Below are 23,818 nucleotides of genomic sequence, written 5' to 3'. Positions count from 1 at the left end.
TATTGAGCGTGCATTCTGATTTATTTACAGGGCTGTGTTCTGCTTCTGCCGTCAGAGGCAACCTGCCTCTGAAAGCCAGTTGCTGGAAACCACAGAAGGCGAGAGTGCTGTTGTTTTCATGTGCTGCTACAGGGAATCTAGGTTGGCCACTTTGAGAACCAAATGATGGACTTGATGGGCCTGATCTAGCCTGATCTAGCAGCAACGCCTTCTGTTCTTACAAGAGTCCATACGATGTTGTGTCAAGCAAACGTTATATCACACTTTCCTGTCACTTTCCTGGTTGAAAAACGTCCAGTTCTGGGAAGGGAGTGCGATCAGCTTTAATTGTGCTACCTGGATTTGCCAGCGAGCCACAAAATTCCACCCAAAAACAGCAATGACCTGAGCTAACACCGCCGCTAACCAAAATGCAGAAGGTTGCTAAATAAAAATAAATCAAGGTCATTCCCTTTTCCAAACGCTGCCCCCCTAGTTTGTGATTGTTCATCTTTTCAAGGCAGCTGTCTCCTTTGTAATCACTGGCCAAGCTCAGCGGAATGTTTTGGAGTCTGCTTTTAGAAAGTTAACACAGCTTGCAGTATTTGGGGGTGTATATAATTAGTTTTCCATTTATTCTAAGCTTGTTCTTTAAGGCTGTCACCTTTTTTTAAAAGAAAGTTGTCCTCACTCTATAGAGTTTTTCGCGACAGCTCAGCAGGCTAAAGCGATTCTACCTTCTGTCCTGCATTACTGTACAAAGATAAAAGCCTTGCAAAGTGGCTAAGATTGTTGCTCAGCTCTTCCTCCGGGTGTCTGGCTGGCCAATGTGAAAAGAGAAGGATGCATGAAATGGGCCACTGGTTTTTCAGATGTTCATAAGTGTGGCAAAGACCCAGAAGCAGCCATGAGAAGACCAAGCTGAAAGCCATTCAACAGCAGCCTTTAAAAAGAAACAAGTACTGTGACAGAACTTGGGCGCCACACTGACTCTCTGCCAAGTAGTAGCAGAATTCCAGGGAGGCTCAGGAGAGACCCTTGGAGAACTGAAGATGCGGCGGAGACTGTCATAGCTTTAAGAAATATAATCTATACACATATTTACACCTTCAGACTGCATGGAGGAAGTCCTGGTCTTATAGCTTGGTCCTCTTAGAAGGGGTCTTTTCCCCACAGCAGGCCAGCCCTGGAGTCCAAGGCATCTCTCCCAGCCAGCCTTCAGCCAGCCTGCCCAAGATGGATCCCACTCTTTCTTCTTTCTTCTTCTTCTTCTTCTTCTTCTTCTTCTTCTTCTTCTTCTTCTTCTTCTTCTTCCCAGCACACCTTGCTAAAGACCCTCTTTTCCTGTCACTTTGCACCCAGTTACCCTGGCAATCTTCCGTCTGCCCAGGCCTCAAATTCCTCTCAGATGAGCCATCGACACCTTTTGTCCTGTTAACAACTCTATCCCAGGTGAAGCCCTGGCCAGGAAAGAAATATTTGCCTGTTATTTTCCCACTAGCCTGCAATCTTCCCTTCAATACTCAAAATAATCCAAATCCTACTCTTTCCCCCCCTTCATTTCTAGGGTTTAGGGGGTTCCCCCCACCACCACACCACAAAAGCAGCACAATGCTATTTGTGGAAAGCTCAGGAAAATGAAATTGTGTTCGCAACCGTCTGGAGCTAGAAAACGTTCATTCACAGACACGGTGTGAATGCGAATTGCCCCTGCAAACTGGCAGTGCCACATTGCCAATAGGAAGCTCCTTCATGCAGCCAATCCCAGGGTGGCTTGCTATTAGCTCTAGACAGCGAGACCTGATTGCCAAAGAACAACCCTTAGATGTCCCACGCAATGTAAGGAGGAGGGCATGGGAGAATGGAGGTGGAACAATGGTCTGACGTGGTGTAAGGCATGTTCTTAACTGCCTAATAATAGTCTTCCTCCATATATATTCCTGTTCTCCCCCATCCCACCCAGCCGCCCCTCTGCCTCCATTAATCCAAAGAGTCTCCCTTGCTTGTGTTCCCTCAGGGGATGAGTTATTTCTGTTGCATTATCCTTCAGCTGCTTTATGGTGACACCACACACAGGTCTCCACAGCAACTAATTTACGAGTTACGGGAGCAACTCCTTGACTCCTGGAGATAAGTCCTGTCGCCAGGCCACCACAAGCTATAATCTTCCTCAGCCACAAATTGCACGAGGCCATTTACACGCAAGTAATCCTGTCAATTAATGGCTTGGCAGAAACGGTTTTCCCGGAATGCACCAAGGCTGAATCAGTTTGACTTCTGTGGCAGTCCATGGTTATTGTCAGCATAAGAGAATTCACAGGGACGTCAAGCTGGGAGATGGATGGTACCTGTTATGAGGAAAAACTGCTCCTTTTCCCTTATGGGGTTGTTGCAGGAATTTATGTATAGGTTGGGGGGGGTTGCCCCTCCAGCAGATATCGTGCACATGCAGCCCACTACCAAAATCAGCACAATCACTTTTGTGACTTTTGTGATTTGTCCCCACAAAGCACTTCATCACAGTTTCTTCTTATCTATTCAAAGGGCCTCTGCTGCACAATACCAAATGTAAGAATTCACTGATAAATTTATCTATGTACTGGCTCACTGGGAAAACTTCAGAAATTCATATAGACATGTGAGCTCAGCTACTCAGCAGCCCCTCTGCCTGAGTGATAATCCCTGGCATCCTGATACCTGAGTGCTAGATAGGTAGCCATTCCAGAAATAACAAACCCAGATGAAGACAAAAGGGTGTGATTAACTTGGCTGGGAAACAGGGAAATGTAAATATATCTTTTGTTACACTTGATGGGTGTTTGGTGGAGGGCAAGGAGAACCATGGGGCAAGGTCCAGGATACTCAGATTACGGCCACCAGACCAAGCCTACTGGCTGCTGTTTTGCTCTGGTATTCCTGGCTGGTGTCCTTGTTTTTTGTCCAAGGGAGCCCTCAGAAACAGGGTACCCAAGAGCCCATATAGAGTCCTTTTGTAGGTTCTCTATCGGTAAGAGAAAATAACAGAGACCAACCAGAGAATATTGAGAAGCAAAGCAGCTAGTAAGCCTGATCTTTATTAAACTGTTGCAACAGGGTCCTCACTCACCACAAGCAGGAAAGAGGAGGTACCCAGAACAAAGGTGTGCCCACCCTTATATAGACTTTTTAAATTGCCCACCCTCAAACTCTAGAGCACCCCCAGAAACATCATACATACATCACAGAAGGGGTGTATCCCAGGACCACCTCTTCCAATGCATCATACACAGGAGGGGCGGACTACAACAGAAATCTGAGTGCATTGTTTTTATCTCTTGTCTGCTTGGTTACTTGATTGGATTACCTGGGCATCCTGGCCACTCTTTTGTTACTCAATTCCTGAATCCAGGTCACAGGCTCACACCCTATTCATATCTTAAATGTGTCCTTAAGACAGGATTTGTGAAAGAGACAATCGGGAGGTTTTTCCCATGTCCTTCGACCTTGCAGAGAAATATTTGAGGTCATTTTGGGAGAGAGAAAATGGTTTCAGGACTTTTCTGTGGGTTTCAGACATGCGGTTTACATATTTGTATGTGTTTGCTTGGTACATTTATGAACATCTATTATATATATATATAAGACCTTAAAATTCTTATAACAGTACCCAGGTTCGCAGAGGAAATCCAGCTAACACTATGTAGGAATCAGTCCTTTGGGTGGGTTGTTGATCGGGATGCAGAAGGAATTTGCTTTGAGTTTTCATTTTCAGAGCAAAATTCACACCTGCTGAAAGAATATGCAAGGCAACATGCTTTCCCCACTTTCCCAAATTTTACAAAGTAGTGATTGTTCTCCAAGCAATCAATGTGCCCCCAAAATTGTGTATATGTGTACATCAAATGCATCTATTTTAATGAAAGCTGTGTTACATCTTGGAGATTTGTTTGCAAAAAGATGGGTCCATGCAGATAAATCCGCACTAAAACGCTGACGAAATTTCATGAGAACTTAAAAAAGAAATTGCAATCTGATGCAGAGCTGTGGCAGACTGAAGATTAAGAAAAGGAGGGAAACCAGAATGGATACATTTGACCATTCCTGGTTGTCAGAGCCTTAGTCAAATCCATGGTGTAGACAGGAGATTAAATACTAGGCACGCTGACTCAAAAGAAATAAATCCCAATCTGTTCAGTGAGACTTATGCTCTTCTAAATGTATCGAGGATTCCAGCCAAAAGGAAACTTTCTGTTTCTGCTACTGCTTTTACTTAGATCTTCAACCTTAGATTCACAAAACCGGGGGACAGATTTTCAGCCAATGACGTCGTTTCAGCCAACCCAATGCAATTCTGCAAGACCTTGTAGGCATGTTCAGGTAGATGTTGACCGCATCCACGGACCAAGGAGGTGGGTCAGGGTCAGGTGCGCAAATCTTGTCCCCCAACATCACTGTGCACATCACCCCTTTCAATCCGTCCCCATACCAAGTGGGGAAGACCCACAGGGGACTTCTACCTTGGTTTGCTTGAATGTGAGTAGAAATGTCCATGCAACCAGGGTTCCTGACAAAAAGGTCCCCTGATTGTTTGAGATGAACATGAGTAGAAGAACCCTGGTTGACTTTCCCTACTTTCTCAGGGACCAAGGAGGGAGAACGATGTGCACAAGGGCACCAGGGGAACGGGGCTTCCATGTCCGCCTTTGCCTCCTCCACACTGAGTGGCAGAAGCTCTCCCTGGTTTCAGACTAAGGGTGTCTGCCAGCCCTACCTGCATTGAACCTGGGAGCTTCTGCATGTAAAGCAGATATGCTCTACCACTAAGCTATTGCCCTTCCTTTGTTCATGGGTGTTTTCAAGTCTTTCAACAAGGGATGATGCAACACCTCGCTCGGTGCATGCAGGGGCAGGAATCAACCCTCAAGCACCACAGAGCTGATTGAGAGCCTCTCTCCTCCTGTGAAGAACACATTTGTATTCTACTGCGCCACCTAGTGGAGAATCCATAACCAATCCTCCAACAAATAAAGGCTATACCAGTGTTTCCCAACCTTGTGCCTCCAGCTGTTTTTGAACTACAACTCCCACCATCCCTGACTAGCAAGACCAGTGGCAAGGGATGATGGGAATTGTAGTCCAAAAACAGCTGGAGGCACAAGGTTGGGAAACACTGGGCTATACTACTACAGTAGTACCTTGGTTTACAACCATAATCAGTTCCGGAGGTCCATTTGTAAACCAAAACAGGTTGTAACCCAAGGCGCGTTTTGGCCAATGGGGCCTCCAAATTTTTTTTGTTCATAATCAAAAAAAAAGGGGGGGGTTGTAATCCAAAAAAAAGTTTGCAAACCAGGACATGCACTTCCGGGTTGACGTGTTTGTAATCCAAAACGTATGCAAACCAAGGTACCACTGTATAAGGTTGTACTGCCAACCTTACTGTATGCTTGTGAAACATGGATCACTTACATCTCCAACTCCTCAAACGATTCTATCAATGGGGTCTCCGAAAATTTTTACACATCACTTGGGAAGACATGAGAACTAATGCCAGTGTACTCGAAGAAGCAAAGATCACCACTGTCAAAGCAATGATTCTTCAACATCAACTTCATTGGACTGGTCATGTTGTGTGGATGCCTGATGATCGTCTTCCAAAGCAACTACTCTATTGTGAACTTAAAAATGGAAAGCGTAATGCTGGTGGTCAACAAAAGAGGTTCAAAGACTCTCCCAAGGCAAATCTAAAAAAATGTAGTATAAACACTGACAACTGGGAAACACTGGCTTGCGAGCGCTCCAGTTGGAGAACAGCCTTTACCAAAGGTGTCATGGGCTTTGAAGACGCTCAAAATCAGGACGAAAGGGAGAAAGGTGCTAAGAGGAAGGCACATCTGGCAAACCCTCACCATGATCAATTTCTGCCCGGAAACCTATGTCCCCACTGTGGACGGACGTGTGGATCCAGAATTGGCTTCCACAGTTACTTATGGACTCACTGTTAAAACCGTGTTTATGGAAGACAATCTTACTCAGCTATGAGGGATCGCCAAAGAAGAAGTCATCCGCCTCGTTTAAACCATCTTTAATACATGCAAAAACGCTGATTTCCGATGAGAAAGAAAAATGAGGCATGACGTTTCGAGTACTATGTGAAGGGTCTTGTGGAAGTGAATCTCTTTTGAGCCTTTTGGTGCGGGTTTTTAGAACCCACCTTCTTTTTCAGTAACTGCAAGCTGTTTAAAGCCGTTTTCAATATTGCGTGATATAGTATCTTACTCTCAGTGTTGCATTTTAATGGTTGTAACCTTCCTAGGGGTCTTAGGGGGAAGGACAGACAATAATAATAGTTAATTCCGAAAAGGTTCTCTGAGGAGACTGGCAATTGCAAGCGATATGTGTGGGTTTTTTAACAGCTCTGTGACAAACAGAAATTCAACAGGAGAAGCCCCTCCTGCCCTTACTTGCTCAAGGAAAATATTTGCCTGCTGAATATATTACTTCCCACACAGCTGTTCGAGGCCTGGGAAACTAGCCAGGAAGCAGGAACTGGGCGGGGGGGGGGGGGGGAGAGAATGCTCACGCTGGCAACCCTTTTTATAAATACTGTATAAATGGTAAATATTAATGCTCTCAGATTAACAACTGCCAGAGCAATTTCAGACACTGGATTTGGTCTCTAGCTTCTTTTGTGAGTTAGCATAGGGATGTCAATGGTAATTTATTTTGTTGTTGTTGTTTTTTTAAAAAAATAGCAATCCACAGTCCTCAGGGAGAAGCTTCGGTTGCTATCATCACGGCCATCATCTCTTTATTTGCAGCCAACAGACCATTTAAGCAAATTTTATGACAATTGACAATTGGTAACATTAATAAAGATGTGCATTAGTGCAACTGGAAAACACACAGTTATAATGCTAAACAGCATGCGTGTGTTCATGGATCAAGCAATCATAAATCACATTCAAAAACTTTGCCAATTGCTCTCTGACTGACGTATTCCCTTTGTCCTGACCAAACCTCAGCCTTACAGCCAAGAATCATGGGACTGTGAGGGACCCAGCAGATGACATCTCAATTAAGACTGTGTAAGCATAACAGGAAGAATGCTGAGGGCATCTGGAGGAGCCCCTGAAGTAGATTTTGGCCTTTCGCTTGCTAAGCAATGACAAAAATATATTTTTTTAAATGCCCTTTGAATTACCACCATGTCCATGTTAGCAGACCTTGCAGCTTGGGTGAATGAGATTGGAACAATTACCTCCAGTTTCTGGGGTTCAAAGGCTTTATTCATGCAGGAACTATTTACATGATAGGTAGAGATGTATGAGAGAGAAATAACAACAACAATAGACATATTGTCTCAACAAGTTGGGAAAGAACAATAAGCAAAATGGCTCAGCTTTTAAGAGTGGAGTCAACTTACAGAGCCACAAACAAATGCTAGATAGATAGCTGTACACACAGTGCACTCATGTGGTTTAAAGTAACACATGCATTAACTACAAACTCAATAGAGGGAAACGTTATTGCGTTTCTCCAACAGTCCAGTGGCAGTGAGTTAACTTTGCATCGCTTGCTGGACTTTTCTTTTGAAGAATCAACCAGGGTCAGTTTCATTGGGTCAACCCCAGTTTTGAGTATAATGAGAAACGGAGAAAAGCTATTCTTTCTCCACACTGTGGATCATTTTATAAACCTCTATCATGCCCTGTCCCCTGTGTCCTTTTCTTCTCAGAGTGCTTCATCAGGGGAGGGGGGAAAGAGAGGGATTGCTCCAAGACCCCTGATCCTTTTGGCTGCCCTTCTTTGCACCTGTTTCAGCTCCAGAATATCCTTTTTTGAGATAAAGCGATCAGGAATGCACACAGTATTCCAAGTGTGGTTGCAGATTTATTTTCAGTCTCTTTCCTAACTGATCTCCAACCTGGAATTTTCTCCCTGCCCTCCGAGGCTCGTAGCAGCCACTGAGTTGATATTAGTATCCTGCTCTTCAGCCAAAAAGGCTTGCATAGAATCCATTAATATAGTCCCTGTCTGCAGGCTTACAGTTGAAATAAACACAACTCACCAGGGGAAAAGGTCAAGGAGGGAAGGCGAGGAAAGAAATCAAACTCAGCCACCAATTCTTTAAACAGTAGTTGTTACAATGAACAGCTGGCACAGTTCCGAGGCAGGAGAAGCCAAATGGACCTGGTTTTTTCTGGTAAAGTGATGGAGTGAATCTTTTGCTTCTGATTCCCATCTCTCCCACTGAGACGGTCCAATGGAATGGTCGCCCCTGGTGAAAGGAGAGAGGAAAAGAGAGTTGATGGAGGTGTAAGATATTCTGATGGCTTTATCGTGAGTTCTCCACCCTGGACTCCTCTTTTTTTATATATATATAATATTTATTCAAAGTTTAAAAGTTACAAAAAGAAAGAAAAACAATACAAAATACACAAAAGCGAATATAACAACAACAACAAAGAAAAGATAAAAAATAAAAAATACATTCTCTTTAAAAAAACAAGGAAAAAAAACAGATTAAACCTTAATATAACTTTCTTCCATTGCTTCTTTCCTTGACCTCCTCACATCTCCCAGTTTTGTATTCTAGTTCAAATCGTTGTTTCAGCAAATCCTTCCAACCTAATTTTCATTTAAGTAATTTAATTTAATATATTATATTTTAACGTCCCTCTCTTTCGTCAATTTCATCAAATCATTTTTACTTGATTCTTTATATCATTTCTACCAAAACCACCTAACTTTCTTTTTCCAACATCTTTCTAACATTCCTTAATTTTACAATATTTTTGAAGATATACTTTAATTTTTTTCCAATCTTCTTCCACCGACTCTTCCCCTTGGTCCCGGATTCTGCCAGTCATCTCAGCCAATTCCATATAGTCCATCACTTTCATCTGCCATTCTTCTCGGGTGGGTAATTCTTGTGTCTTCCCTCCACCCTGGACTCCTCAGGGAGGAAGGGTGGAATATAAATATAAATAAGTTATGTTAGATTACTGCAATGCATTGTACATAGGGCTGCCTCTGAAGATGGTTCAGAAACCTCAGCCAGTGCAGAATTCAGCGGCCAGGTTGCTCAATGGAGCAAGACGGTTTGAGCATATTACACCGATCCTAGTCTGACTGCACTGGCTAATAATAATAATAATAATTTTTTATTTATACCCCGCCCATCTAGCTGGGTTTCCCCAGCCACTCTGGGCGGCTTCCAACAGAATATTAAAATACAATAACCTATTAAACATTAAAAGCTTCCCTAAACAGGCCTGCCTTCAGATGTCTTCTAAAAGTCTGGTAGTTGTTTTCTCTCTTTGACATCAGGTGGGAGGGCGTTCTACAGGGCGGGTGCCACTACCGAGAAGGCCCTCTGCCTGGTTCCCTGTAACATGGCAGCGAGGAAACTGCCAGAAGGCCCTCGGAGATGGACTAAGGCCTGTGGGCCGGATCCGGCCCAATCGCCTTCTAAATCCGGCCCACGGATGGTCCGGGAATCAGCATGTTTTTACATGAGTAGAATGTGTGCTTTTATTTAAAATGCATCTCTGAGTTATTTGTGGAGCCTGCCTGGTGTTTTTTTACCTAAGTAGAATGTGTGCTTTTATTTAAAATGCATCTCTGGGTTATTTGTGGGGCACAGGAATTCTTTTTTCTTCTTTTTTCCAAAATATAGTCCAGCCCCCCACAAGGTCTGTGGACCGGCCCCCTGCTGAAAAGGTTTGCTGATTCCTGCAGTCTACGCCCTCCCTAAAGAAAACGAAACCAACGGCTGTGGTGGGATTCGAATATTCCAAACACAGGGCACCAGAGGGGAAAGCACGGCAGGGCGGTGGGTAGGAGAAATCTGGCCTCAGCTGTGTTTCCTGATTTCCCTCCTGCTTGCCTCAAACCAGCCTTGCACTGGACCGGCTTTCCCTTGAGTGGGCAGAGTTTGTTTGCGATCAGAAAGATAAAACGAGGAGCCCGGAACAGGATGCATAATCGGCTACAGCTGTGAGTCAGCTTTGCTGTTCCACTTAAGGATGCGAGGGGAGCCTCGCTGGAACGGCTGTCTCCTCCGGCTCTCCTGCTTCCAACAGGAGCCAGCCAGGTGCCCACGAAGCAGGGCTGAAGGGCAGCAGCCCTCCTGCTTCTTGCCCCCTCGAATCCGGCACGCATAAGGTAGACTGCCTCTGAACATGCAGGTTCCATTGCGGAGTGGAGAGGTGGCAAATCCTCCATTAAACGTCTCTCTGTCGTTATGTGCAGGTGTTTGGTACAAAGGAATCAATTGGGCCTAGAGAGAAGTGAGCTATTACTGCTCCAAGCTGTAGTGGATCTTTGCTGACCATATAATGACAGGGAGGTGTACATTCAGGAGTATTCAGAGCCTACTGAATCAGGCCAGTGGTTCATCTAGTCCAGCATCTCTATTTACTAATTTATACCTTGCCTCCTTTATATGTGCTCCTCCTTCTGGCGACTCCTGCAGACAAGCTGGTGCCAAACGATTTGCTCTGCTTTCCTCTGGCACTGCCTTCCATCAATAATAATAATATTTTTTTATTTATACCCCGCCCTCCCTGGCCAGAACCAGGTTCAGGGCGGCTAACATCAGTAAAATTACAAAAAAAGAGAGCCAAAGACCCCAATTTAAAACATAATTTTATTTTATTTTCAATGCAGAATTACAACAAAAATTACAAACATTGAATCCAAAATAAAGGAGTACAAACAAGAAAGAAAAAACACAAAAAACACACACATCTACAAATAAAATCATATCATCATTGATATGATGCAAAGCTTCATTCGTTACATACCGATATACTCACTCCAGAACAATGTTTTTTCATACACTGTATTTTTCGCTTTATAAGACGCACCTTTCCCCTCCTAAAATGTAAGGAGAAATGTGTGTGTGTCTTATGGAGCGATTGGAGGCTCCATGGCTTCACGTTGCTTTTGCTGAAGCCAGTGGAGAATTTTTTTTTTCTTTTTCTCCTCCTCTAAAACTAGGTGCGTCTTATGGTTGGGTGCGTCTTATAGAGTGAAAAATACGGTGCTCTTTAGCACATCCCCATTCTTTTAATATTTTTTGGTCCAATTGTCCCCTTATGAATGCTGTGAGTCTCACAGACTCACAGGTTAAAATATAATTTAAAATGCAGCCTCATTTTAAAAGTAGCCCATAGATCAAAACCATAAGGGGAGGGAGACATAAGGGTCAGACTGAGTCCAAACCAAAGGCCAGGTGGAACAGCTCTGTCTTTCAGGCCCTGCGGAAAGATGTCAAGTCCTGTAGGGCCCTAGTCTCTTGTGACAGAGCATTCCACCAAGTCGGGGCCAGTACTGAAAAGGCCCTGGCCCTAGTTGAGACCAATCTAACCACCTTGTGACTTGGGACCTCCAAGGTGTTGTCATTTGTGAACTTTAAGGTCCTCCGCAGGGCATACCAGGAGAGGCGGTCCCATAGGTACAAGGGTCCTAGGCCACATAGGGCTTTAAAGGTAAAAACCAGCACCTTAAACCTGATCCTGTACTCCACCGGGAGCCAGTGCAGTTGGTAAAGCACTGGATGAATGTGATCCCATGGCAAGGACCCCGTAAGGAGCCTCGCCGTGGGAGTTTCTGGGTCAGCTTCAAGGGCAGCTGACCCAGAGAGGGGAATATTGTCATCTGGGCAGCCCAGGACCTCCATACACATTGCCCAGGTTTGCGACCCAGGGAGGCCCCTTTGGGGCTGCTAACGCAGCGGTTTGACTTCACCCCTGGAGGCGCACTCCATTGCCTCTTGAGACAGACGGATGCCAACAACTGAGCTACATGGACAATATCTTTGGGAGAAGAAAAGGCTAAGGAGTCAAGCCCACACAAATCCACAGTGGAGTCCCTGAAACGGATGAGTGGTGCCTTGTAGGCCTCCTTCTGGCAACTCCTGCAGCCCAGCTGGTGCCAAACATCTTGCTCTGCTTTCCTTTGGTCCGCCAGCAAAGCCGAGATGGGGGTCTTGTTGTCTGGGTGGCTCAGGACCTCCATACACCCAGTTTGACCTCAATCCCAGAGGTGCATTGTCTCTTGAGACAGATGGATGCCACCTTTCCCACTGGTGGGACTCAAGGCGGCTTACCGATAAAAACAAGAACTGCTAAAATTATAGAAAAAGCCAGAATTAAAAAAGAATAAACATTGATAGAATTAAACCAGATGCCCATGGGAATCCCATAAGCAGGAGCTTTGTCCAGTAGTAGAGCTCTCCCCACCAGTGATTCATAGCAACCTACATTGGCTCCCAGTACATTTCTGAGCACAACTGAAAGTGTTGGTGCTGACCTTTAAAACCTTCAACAGCCTTGGTCCAGTATACCTGAAGGAGAGTCTCCATCCTCATTGTTCAGCCCAGACACAGAGGTCCAGCGCCGAGGGCCTTCTGGAGGTTCCGTCATTATGAGAAGCGAAATTACACGGAACCAGGCAGAGGGCCTTCTCGGTAGTGGCACCCGCCCTGTGGAACACCCTCCCGTCAGATGTCAAGGAGATAAACAACTATCTGACTTTTAGAAGACATCCAAAGGCAGCCCTCTTTCAGGAAGTTTTTAATGTTTTATCATATTTTTAATACAGTGGTACCTCGGGTTACAGACGCTTCAGGTTACAGACGCTTCAGGTTACAGACTCCGCTAACCCAGAAATAGTACCTCAGGTTAAGAACTTTGCTTCAGGATGAGAACAGATCAGCACAGTGGGAAGCCCCATTAGCTAAAGTGATGCTTCAGGATAAAAACAGTTTCAGGTTAAGAACGGACCTCCAGAACGAATTAAGTTCTTAACCCGAGGTACCACTGTATTCTGTTGGAAGTTGCCTAGAGTGGCTGGGAAACTCAGCCAGAGGGGCGGGGTATAAATAATAAATTATTATTATTATTATTATTATTATTATTATTATTATTATTATTATTCAGAGGCACACTGCCTCCGAGAGAGGAGGGCGAACAAAGCCATCGTTGCAAGAAGCCACTGGCAGTCCTCTTCTCCATGGATTTGCCTCATTCTCTTGCAAAGCCATCCAAGTTGGTGGCCGTCCCTGCTTCCTGTGGCAGTGAGTTCCACAGTCTATTTACACGAAGGAGCCCTTTTCTCCACCCTGGATCTTCCAACATTCAGCTTCCTTGGATGCCCACGAGTCCTGGTATTAGGAGGGAGGGAGAAAACGCGAATATAATGACTAGGGTGCTATATACATGGCCCCATCTCCACTTGGAAAATGGGCGATGTGGGAGGGGGCCTCTGAAAATGGGGACCACCCTTCCCTGAGCCTTCTGACCGTCTCCACTCCCTTGCAAACGGGCAATAACTTCTCTCCCGGGTCCTGCTGCCTAGGGACTCTTCAGAAGCTGGAACGTGGCCTGGTTTTAGAGCCTACTTGAAGGACCGGCCATCCTCCTTCACTGCAAGCCTTTGTTATGCCCAGCACTCCCACCAGAGCCAGTGCTCTGCATATTTGGTGGCGGCAAGACAGGGCGGCAAGAGGTCCGCTTTGTCCAAACGCCAAAGCCAATGACGCCAGATGACATTTTGCAGAAGGACAAACCTAGCAAAGTCTCTCCGCCCACCCTGGTCGTTCCCCCTTCCCTTCTTCTCCTGTCTCCAGCACCCACAATGGGTAGGAAACTTTTGCACACACACACACACAAACAGAGAAAGAAAGCTCCACTAGATCCACCACAAACAGCTGGATGGGGAAACTTTTCTGCATTTGCAGATGATCTGTTTTGTGTGCTGACACCCCCAGATTTGGCCCCAGCATCTCCAGGTTAAAGCTAAAGGGACCCCAGACCATTAGGTCCAGTTGTGGCCGACTCTGGGGTTGCAGCGCTCATCTTGCTTTACTGGCCGAGGGAGCTGGCGTACAGCTTCCGGGTCATGTGGCCAGCATGACTAAGCTGCTTCTGGCGAACCAGAGCAGCGCACGGAAACACCGTTTACCTTCCCGCCAGAGCGGTACCTATTTGTCTACTAGCACTTTGACGTGCTTTCGAACTGCTAGGTTGGCAGGAGCAGGGAGCGAGCAACGGGAGCTCACCCCGTCGCGGGGATTCAAACCGCCGATCTTCTGATTGGCAAGTCTTAGGCTCTGTGGTTTAACCCACAGCGCCACCTGTGTCCCATCTCCAGGTTACAGCTGGGAAATTCCCAATCTTGGAAACCTAAAGAGCCACTCCCGGTTCCTGTGTCAAGAATACTGAACTAGACAGAGCCTGACTCAACATAATACACCTTTCTGTTTTCCTGAAGGACAGGCAGTTTTGACCTGCAGCACCCAGTCCAGTCAGCCCATTGAAACCAAGGCAGGAACCTGGCAGTTATTGTTGCTGGCATCTTTCTGTCTTGAGAGACAATGGAGTACACCTCTGGGGGTGAAGTCAAACCGCTGTGTTAACAGCACCAGAGTGACCACCCTAGGGTGCAAGCCTGGGCAGTGTGACTGGAGGTACTGGGCTGCCCAGACAACAAGACCTCCCTCTCTGCCTGGCTGATGGGGTCCAAAGGAAAAGCAGAGCAAGACATTTGTCACCAGCTTGGCTGCAGGTGTTCCTGGACGGAGGCATACATGGTACCATCCAACCAACTTAGGGATGGATTTGTGGAGAATTTACTCCTGAGCCTTTTCTTCTCTCAAGGATACCCTGCAAGGTAGCAGAAGTTTAGGGTCAGAGTTTTCCTTCTCCTAGAGTAAGGTTACCAGATTTTTTTTCAATAAAGCCGGGGACACTTAAAATCAATCAATCAATCAATCAATAATAGAATTTAGGGGGGGAGGGAATAAGAAAAAAAGTCAACACCACAGATCAAAGTTTGCTTTAAAACTGAGCTTTGGTTAATTAAAAACAAAAAAAACCCCTCCATGCAATGTATTAAATCCAGAATTTCCTCACCTTACACGTATTGGGAGCTCAAAAAGATCTGCTGCATATATAAATATGCAGCAGTTTTAATCCTGAGGCGAAAAGCAAAAGCAAATGGGCGGCAGCTCACCCGGCAGCGGGCCAAGGCCACCAGGCCAACGGCTTTATCAATCGCTGCCACCGCAGCCACTCTTCATGGGCCCTCCGTCTGCCACGGAAACCCGGCCCACCTCACCCGGCCCCTTCCACCACCGGCCAGGCACTCCGCCCTTGCTTGCTGCCCCCCCCCCGGCCACACTGCCCTCTTGGCCTTTCTCCGGCCAGCCCACAGGGCGTTGGGTGAGAGGCTTTTTTCAATGGAGCCTGGCTCCAGGCTGCTGAGACTGCTGCCGCTGCTGCCATGTTTCCTGGGGACATTTAATGAAATCTGGGGACATTCCGGGGACGGAATTTGTCCAGGGACCAAAGGGGAAAAGAAAGGGGGGGGACTTCTCAAAGAGCAGAAAGAAGTTGCAGTTCAGTCAATAAATTCTCCAGGTATTCCTGGCAGCGATGGTTCTTAGGACTAGAAACGGGTTAATGCTGCAAGCTGAAACTCCAAATGTGGTTTCCTTGCTTTCTCCATGGACCCAGGTCCTTGCCAGGTTAGGCTGATTCATTCCTTCTGTACGGAGCGTTCCGGGCCCTTCCCTCTGTAGGTTCGAACGCCAGTCCACCTTTTTTTCTGAGCACCAGCTAGAGATGAGCTCAAATATTTGGCTCCGCTTGAAGGGCTAAACAGCTCTGGGAGAGAGAGCTTTCTTCATCTGTGGCATAGAAACAATCCCCCCCATCGTTAATTTATGGCCTGAACTGAGGAGGCTACCTTGAGCTCTGGCCCAGCTCTCTGTCTTCTGTGGACGCTGTGTTCTTTCTCGACCGCAACAGAGCTTTAAGCTGTGCCTTGACATACGGAGAGTTGGAGAAGAGACTCAGGAGAGCAGTTTTGCATCCACAGCAGTTGCTAAGGGCGGGCAAGAAACCAGATTTGGTTTGTGTTTCTGCATGAACCAACTCACCATTCCTAGAAGCAGAAGCAAACTGAATTATGCCCTTCTCCAAACTTTGCAACGCTGCCTTCTGGTAAAAAAATAAAAATAAAATGGATACAAAGGTACATACAGTGTTACCTCGGGTTAAGTACTTAATTCGTTCCAGAGGTCCGTTCTTAACCTGAAGCTGTTCTTCGCCTGAAGCACCACTTTAGCTAATGGGGCCTCCTGCTACCGCCGTGTCGCCAGAGCACGATTTCTGTTCTCATCCTGAAGCAAAGTTCTTAATCTGAAGCACTGTTTCTGGGTTAGCAGAGTCTGTAACCTGAAGCGTATGTAACCTGAGGTACCACTGCATATAAATAGTGAAATGTGCATAAATATGATTAAAGGTAAAGGTAAAGGGACCCCTGACCATTGGGTCCAGTTGTGGCTGACTCTGGGGTTGCTGCGCTCATCTCGCTTTATGTGGCCAGCATGACTAAGCCGCTTCTGGTGAACCAGAGCAGCGCACGGAAACGCCGTTTACCTTCCCGCCGGAGTGGAACCTATTTATCTACTTGCACTTTGACGTGCTTTCGAACTGCTAGGTTGGCAGGAGCAGGGACCGAGCAACGGGAGCTCACCCTGTCACAGGGATTCGGACCGCCAACCTTCTGATTGGCAAGTCCTAGGCTCTGTGGTTTAACCCACAGCGCCACCTGCGTCCATATATATGATTAGAATAGTGTAAAAGGTGTATTATATTCAGAGAAGTTTCATCCAAGATGTGTGCATTAGGAGAAATGCTTATGAATTTTGGTGAGGACTCTTAAAAACTATTTTAAAAAAGCAAACAGACAAAAATGTGGTGAACTGAGCTTAAGATGGCTGGAGAGGGAATGAGAAACTGAAATTGACAGATTTGCGTATTCCTAGCAGATGCGGGTTATAGTGAATGGTGGGAACCAGATCAGCGATTGAAAATGCCTACATTGGGGGTGGAGAAGTTCAGGTCAGTTCGTATTTGTAGGCAACCCTGAGTGATGTTCATTTCCTGAAACCATAAGCAGACTGAATCACAGAATTGTAGAGTTGGAAGGGACCCTGATGGTCATCTAGTCCAACCCTCTGCAGTGCAGGAATCTCAACCCAAACATCAATAATAATAATAATAATAATAATAATAATAATAATAATAATAATAATATTTATAACATGCCCATCTGGCTGGGCTTCCCCAGCCACTCTGGGCGGCTTCCAACAAAATATTAAAATACAGTAATGCATCAAACATTAAAAGCTTCCCTAAACAGGGCTGACCTCAGATGTCTTCTAAAAGTCAGAGAGTTGTTTATTTCCTTGACATCTGATGGGAGGGTGTTCCACAGGGCGGGCGCCACTACCGAGTAGGCCCTCTGCCTGGTTCCCTGTAACTTGGCTTCTCGCAGTGAGGGAACTGTCAGAAGGCCCTCGGAGCTGGACCTCAAAGCCACCCAAACTCTGCTTAAAAACCTACACAGAAGAAGAGTCCACAACCTCCTGAGGGAGTCCATTCGATTGTCAAACAGCTTTTAGTGTCCACAGTAGGAGAAAACAAGCTTGCTCCATCTTCCCTGGGACAGCCCTTGAGGTATTTGAAGATGGCTAGAGTCCCATGGACTGCAAGAAGATCAAACCTATCCATTCTGAAGGAAATCAGCCCTGAGTGCTCACTGGAAGGACAGATACTGAAGCTGAGGCTTCAATATTTTGGCCACCTCATGAGAAGAGAAGACTCCCTGGAAAAGACCCTGATGTTGGGAAAGATGGAGGGCACAAGGAGAAGGGGACAACAGAGGATGAGATGGTTGGATAGTGTTCTCGAAGCTACCAACATGAGTTTGACCAAACTGCGGGAGGCAGTGGAAGACAGGAGTGCCTGGCGTGCTCTGGTCCATGGGGTCACAAAGTGTCGGACACAACTAAATGACTAAACAACAACAAATCCTATCTCCTCTCAGTCTCCTCTTTCCCAGGCTAAACACACCAGCTCCTTCAACCATTCCTCATGTGGCTTAGTTTCCAGACCCCTGATCATCTTAGCTGCCCTCCTCTGCATCCATTCCAGCTTGTCAACATCCTTCTTAAACTGTGGTGCCCAGAATTGGACACAGGACTCCAGGTGGAGACTCAGCAAGGCAGAAATAACAGGACTCTTACTTCCCTCGAAACACAGCCATCGTTCAAAATGTGCACTTCTCCAAATTTTTCAGTCCACATCTCCAGTCAAGTGACGTGTAGAAACATTTATTTGCTTCTTACATTTATAGACCACCTTTATCTTCCAAGGAGCTCGAGGTGATAGACATGGTTCTCCTTCCTGTTTCCATCCTCACAACAACCCTGTGAGGTAGGTTAGGCTGAGAGTGAAAACAGCACACAAAATCCACTTTAAGAACTTGCTTTTTTCCACCTCCCTCTCCTCCCGTTTTCCTCATGTGCCGTGCCTTTTCCAATCCCAAGCCTAAGCAAAAGCCGCTCCACAAGTCTATTAGGATGGAAGGAGGGAGGCATAAGTACAGTAGTGCCCCGCAAGACGAATGCCTCGCAAGACGAACAACTCGCTAGACGAAAGGGTTTTCCGTTTTTCGAGGTGCTTCGCAAGACAAATTTCCCTATGGGCTTGCTCCGCAAGACAAAAAAATTGCGAGACGAAGCGACTCGCGGAACGAATTATTTTCATCTTGCGAGGCACCACTGTACCATGGATAAATCTTAAGGATGGTGGACACCTTCCTGAGATCTTAGAAGAAAGCTGCTTCTAAAACTAGAATGCAGCAGCCAAATGTGGCTGTGAGGACCAATGGTCTGACTCCCCGTGAGCATGCCTCAGATGGTAGGTTGAATTTATCTTTTTTTGCACGGAGGTGTGAGGTATTTGGCAAGCCCGGCTACCAGCTCTCCACGTTCCAGAACACTTCGCCTATATCGAATGGGTGTTAGCTCTGCAAACCTTAGAAGAATGTTCTGTATGCAGGAAGTCTGACAACATTAAGAGGAATCTTAATTGCTTATTTTGTGCCTTTCCCTCCCTCCTTGCCCCATGTGGCCGCGAAGTGACTACTTGTTCCAGAAAGGGGAACAAAATGCCACTTTGTCCTCCGCTCAGACCCTGACATTGCTGAGGAAGGAAAAGAATGCAGCCAGATTATGGAAGAAACGGCAGTCCGCAAAGACTATCTGAAGGCCATCTCGCCATTGCACTGCTTGGCTAAACCTGGACGGGTCGCTGGCTGCAAGAAGCACTGGGAGGCTTTGCCTGCATGATCCAGACCTCACTCCAGTTGTAAACTGGGGACCGGGGGTGGGGTGGGAAACTGGATTTAGTTCACGCTTAAAAGCCAACCTATCTAACTCATGCTTTCTGAAACACAGCAATCTACCTTATTTTGCAACGCCGTTCTCCAGCCAAGCACTTTGTGCAAAAACGAATCTGTTATAGTGGAAGCAACATGCCAAGATGCAATCGATCGGGCTGAATTCCTTTGCAAAAATGTGTAAATTCTAGGAGAAATGTTCGCCTGCATGCTGGTGAATTTTCACAAAGTCTTTTCTTCAGGGGGTGAGGCAAACTGATTCAGGGATGTGGAGAACTGAACCTGGGAAAATGGCAAATGGAGAAAAACTGAAATGGACATGTTTGCCCACCCCATATACTCAAATTTATATGTGTGGATGTGCATGCACACACATCACTGTGCCATGTGTTGAGTCAAAAATCAGAAGGATTAGAAGGAATCTAATCCTATTTTGCTATTTTGCTATTTTGCTGGAGATGTAGATATGCAACTCCTCAGGAAATACTCTGGACATTATTTGTGTTCATGTTGGTGGGGGACAAACTTGCATGTTGCCAAAGTATTTATTTGAAAATGAAAACCCTGCAAAAGAAGTTTTTAGTCCTCATGGCTGTGAGGAGCAGCGGCGTGCTTTCCCACTCCTCTTCCCACACATTATAGCATGCTGCTTGGGGATGCCTCCTGATAGTCCAACATAAATAAGAGCTGATCTATACAGCTCGGTTCCTCAACTTGAGCTTGAGTACGTTTCCGAGCACAATTCAAAGTGTTGGTGCTGACCTTTAAAGCCCTAAACGGCCTCGGTCCAGTATATCTGAAGGAGCATCTCCTCCCCCATTGTTCTGCCCAGACATTGAGGTCCAGCGCCGAGGGCCTTCTGGCGGTTCCCTTGCTATGAGAAGCCAAGTTACAGGGAACCAGGTAGTGGGCCTTCTCGGTAGTGGCACCCACCTTGTGGAACGCCCGCCCACCAGATATCAAAGAGAAAAATAACTAACAAACTTTTAGAAGACATCTGAAGGCAGCCCTGTTTAGGGAAGCTTTTAATGTTTAATAGGTTATTGTATTTTAGTGTTCTGTTGGAAGCCGCCCAGAGTGGCTGGGGAAACCCAGCCAGATGGGCGGGGTATAAATAAATTCTTCTTCTTCTTCTTCTTCTTCTTCTTCTTCTTCTTCTTCTTCTTCTTCTTCTTCTTCTTCTTCTTCACTATGGGTCATAGACCCTCCCAGCCTATTATTCACCAGGCCTGGACACCATTTGCCTCACGTCTTGTCAGTCTGGTCCTCCCTTTTTCCTATTCCATCTACACAAGCTCCCATCTGCCCTGGACATTAAATGCAGTATTGAACCACTTGGCTTCCCTCAAAGAATTCTGGGAGCTGTAGTTTCCTAACGGTGCCGAGAGTTGTTCGGAGACCCCCTTTGCTTCTCACAGAGCTATGATACTCAGTGTGGTTTAGCAATCAAACCCTCTTTCCAGGGAACTCGGGGAACTGTAGCTCTGTGAAGGGAACTCCAGGGGGGTCGCCAAAAAAACTCTCAGTGCCAAACTACAGCTCCCAGGATCCTTTGAGGGAAGCCACAACTGTTTGAAGTGGCATCATAGTGCTTTAAAATGAAGAGAACCAAAGGGGCCTCACAGGGCTCGGCCTGAATATTTGCAAATAGATTAATGAGCAGGCGCCAGAAAAGTCTCCCTCCCGGATTTCGCCCTCCAAGGAGACTAATCCTGTAAAGACTGCCTTGTTTGTGGAAGGGGTGAAGGTGATGAAACAGCCCTTTGAATCCAGAGGGAGAAGGGGACACAGTAGTTCAGGACTATGTACTTAAAAACACCATAGGATCATAGGGTACCCCAAGCCAGGTAATACTGTTAGGCTGCAGCTGAGATGGCAATTTCAGGTGCTGAGTTGGTCCTGGGTCATGCAGATGTACCGTATTGGCCTGAATATAAGCCATACCTGAATATAAGCCACACCTTTAAATTTCAAAGGGGGGAAAGAAAAAAAAGGCAATACCCGAATATAAGCCACTCCCTTAAAATTCTGCAGGAACTCACACCCGTTCCGTTTTACTGTATGTCTGTTTCAGCAGCGATAGCGTAAAAGCCTATTTCTGTAAGGTCGCAAATTTAAGCTGCATTTTTAACTTTTCATGGTCAGAATTTGGAGGGGGGGAAAGAGAGTCTTATATTCATGCCAATACGGTAAGTTGTAAAGAAGGAGGTGATGTATTTTGTGATGTATTTATCCGATTTGCCCTTCTTGAAACCAGATAAGAAGCGAAACACAGCCGTCCTCCAAACCTGTGCTTATCCAAACTTTGCGATGCCGTTTGCCACCCAAATCAAAGGCCTGCATTTGTGGGAAATTGTGTACAGAAATGAGCACATCAGAAATACATTACATTGGGAGAAATTTCTTGCAAAAAAACCCAACAAACCGTGCAGATGAGTCAAAACTGCATAGGAGAAACGCCAAATGATTCTCAGGAGGATTTTAAAAACAAACTGCTGCAGAAATGTGGGGAAATGAATTTTAGACTGGCAAAAGGAGAAACTGAGAGAGAGATCAGATCTTTCCATCCATACTCATCAGCAATTCTGGGTTGTTGGCACAACCTGCCTTAAGTTGTTCCTACAAATACAGTGGTACCTCAGGTTAAGTACTTAATTCGTTCCGGAGGTCTGTTATTGCGTGGACAGGCGGAGTCCCCAGATCCCGAGTGGTCCCCCCGTCATGTGGAATAACGACTCTAGACAACGTGCTATGGGATTAAATTGGCCACAACTTTATTAAATTTCAAATGTGGGTAGACCTTGGCTCAGGCATTGGGCGTTCTCCCTCCCTAGTCCCCAGCCGGGGACCTAGGGAGCATCAGGGTTATCCAGTGTGTGGGGGGGGGATGGGCCGGCTCTGGAGAACATATGTTCAAGCAGAGATAGCTGCCCCCGTTACGCCGCCGCAGGGGAGAGCAATGACGACCTTTCGGCGTACGGCCAAAGCCTCCCTTCAAAAACCCCTTTAACGGGAAACCCTGGTATCGCCGCCGCAAAGAGGAAGATGGACTAAAGGATTCCGCCCAAGGCCTGATACCGCCAAAGTTGTGACGTTTTGCTACGGGAAAGGCGAAACCTGCCAATGCAGGGAAATTCCTTTCCGGCCCTTTAACAGCGACCTTATCGTAGCAGCGCCCGCATACCTGTGGAGACAGGTTAACCTGCAAAACCTATGAAGAAAAGTTAACCTGCAAAAGAAGACATTAACTGAGGGTGGGTAGGGTGGGAGAAGCTCTGGAGCCAAGTGAGGATTAACAATTAAGATCCACCCTCTATTGTGTGGGCAGGTAATCCCTCCCCTTACCTGGCCTGGTTTCCCTGGCAACACTTCCCCCAGGTGGGATTGGACAACTCGCTGGGGTAGGCGGGGACCTCCAGGTATCCCACCTGAGGGAAGGCAAAGCCTATGCTGATGGGGCCACTCCAGATCCAGGGCCGCACGCGTCCACGCAAAAGGCGCCCCCCGTTTTAAGTGGGGAGCGGTCATTAACGTGAAACTGTTCTTAACCTAAAGCACCACTTTAGCTAATGGGGCTTCCTGCTGCCACTGCACCGCTGCTGCGTGATTTCTGTTCTCACCCTGAAGCAAAGTTCTTAACCTGAGGTACTATTTCTGGGTTAGCCGAGTCTGTAACCTGAAGCGTCTGTAACCTGAAATATCTGTAACCCGAGGTACCCCTGTACAGGGGTAGAGAGGGAGGCAGTTTGACTTTGCAGTGGTTCCCAGCAAAATAAGTCGTCGCTGCTCCCCAAGCGTATTGTTGTAGATTTGGGGTGGGGGTAGGACCCCCAAACCCTAGAGATTAATAAATGGTACAATATTTGGGATGTGAAGGGAGAAATACAAGCTGCAGAGGAATTCTTGGGCTAGCCTATGCAAAATGACCTGGCCAAGCTAGTGCCATTAAGAAACAATTGAGGGCCATTGGGAATGCAAGAGAGCTGTCCTCCCCCCGCTTGCCTTGAAGTGTGAACAGAGACTGAGGGTTCGGACGGTTGCCAAGGTAATTGGGTGTGAGGTGACAGGAAAAGAGAGTTTCTGGAGCAAGGTGTTCTGGAAAGGAGGAAGAAAGACTGGGGACTCAACACATCAGTAAAAAAAAACACCCAAGAGCTTTGAATGCGTTATAAACATGCAACACCAGAGGGCGCTGGAGAGCAAAGAAAATCTCTTGGCGATTTTACATAGCGTTTTTTTTCTCTTTTGCTATAATGATTTCATTTCTGACTTTTCTTTTCCTGTGTGTAGTTCCACCCTTAGATCCACTCATAGCTGTCAACTTATCCCTTTTCTTGCGAGGAATCCTATTCGGAATAAGGGAATTTCCCTTTAAAAAAGGGAAATGTTGACAGCTATGGATCCACTTTGGGCAGGCTGGCTGCAGAGCTGATTCAGAGAGAAGCCTTGAACTCCAGGGCTGCCCTGCTGTGGGGGACCAGCTCCTCTCAAATGACCATGATGTAAGATCTGGACTCCCTCCATGCAGCCTGAAGGTGTAATAATAATAATAATAATAATAATAATAATAATTTTTTATTTATATCCCGTCCTCCCC

This window comes from Podarcis erhardii, assembly GCF_964252035.2.
Source record: "Podarcis erhardii genome assembly, chromosome: 14".
Taxonomy (NCBI): Eukaryota; Metazoa; Chordata; class Lepidosauria; order Squamata; family Lacertidae; genus Podarcis; species Podarcis erhardii.
Note: the sequence above shows the minus strand (reverse complement) of the source record.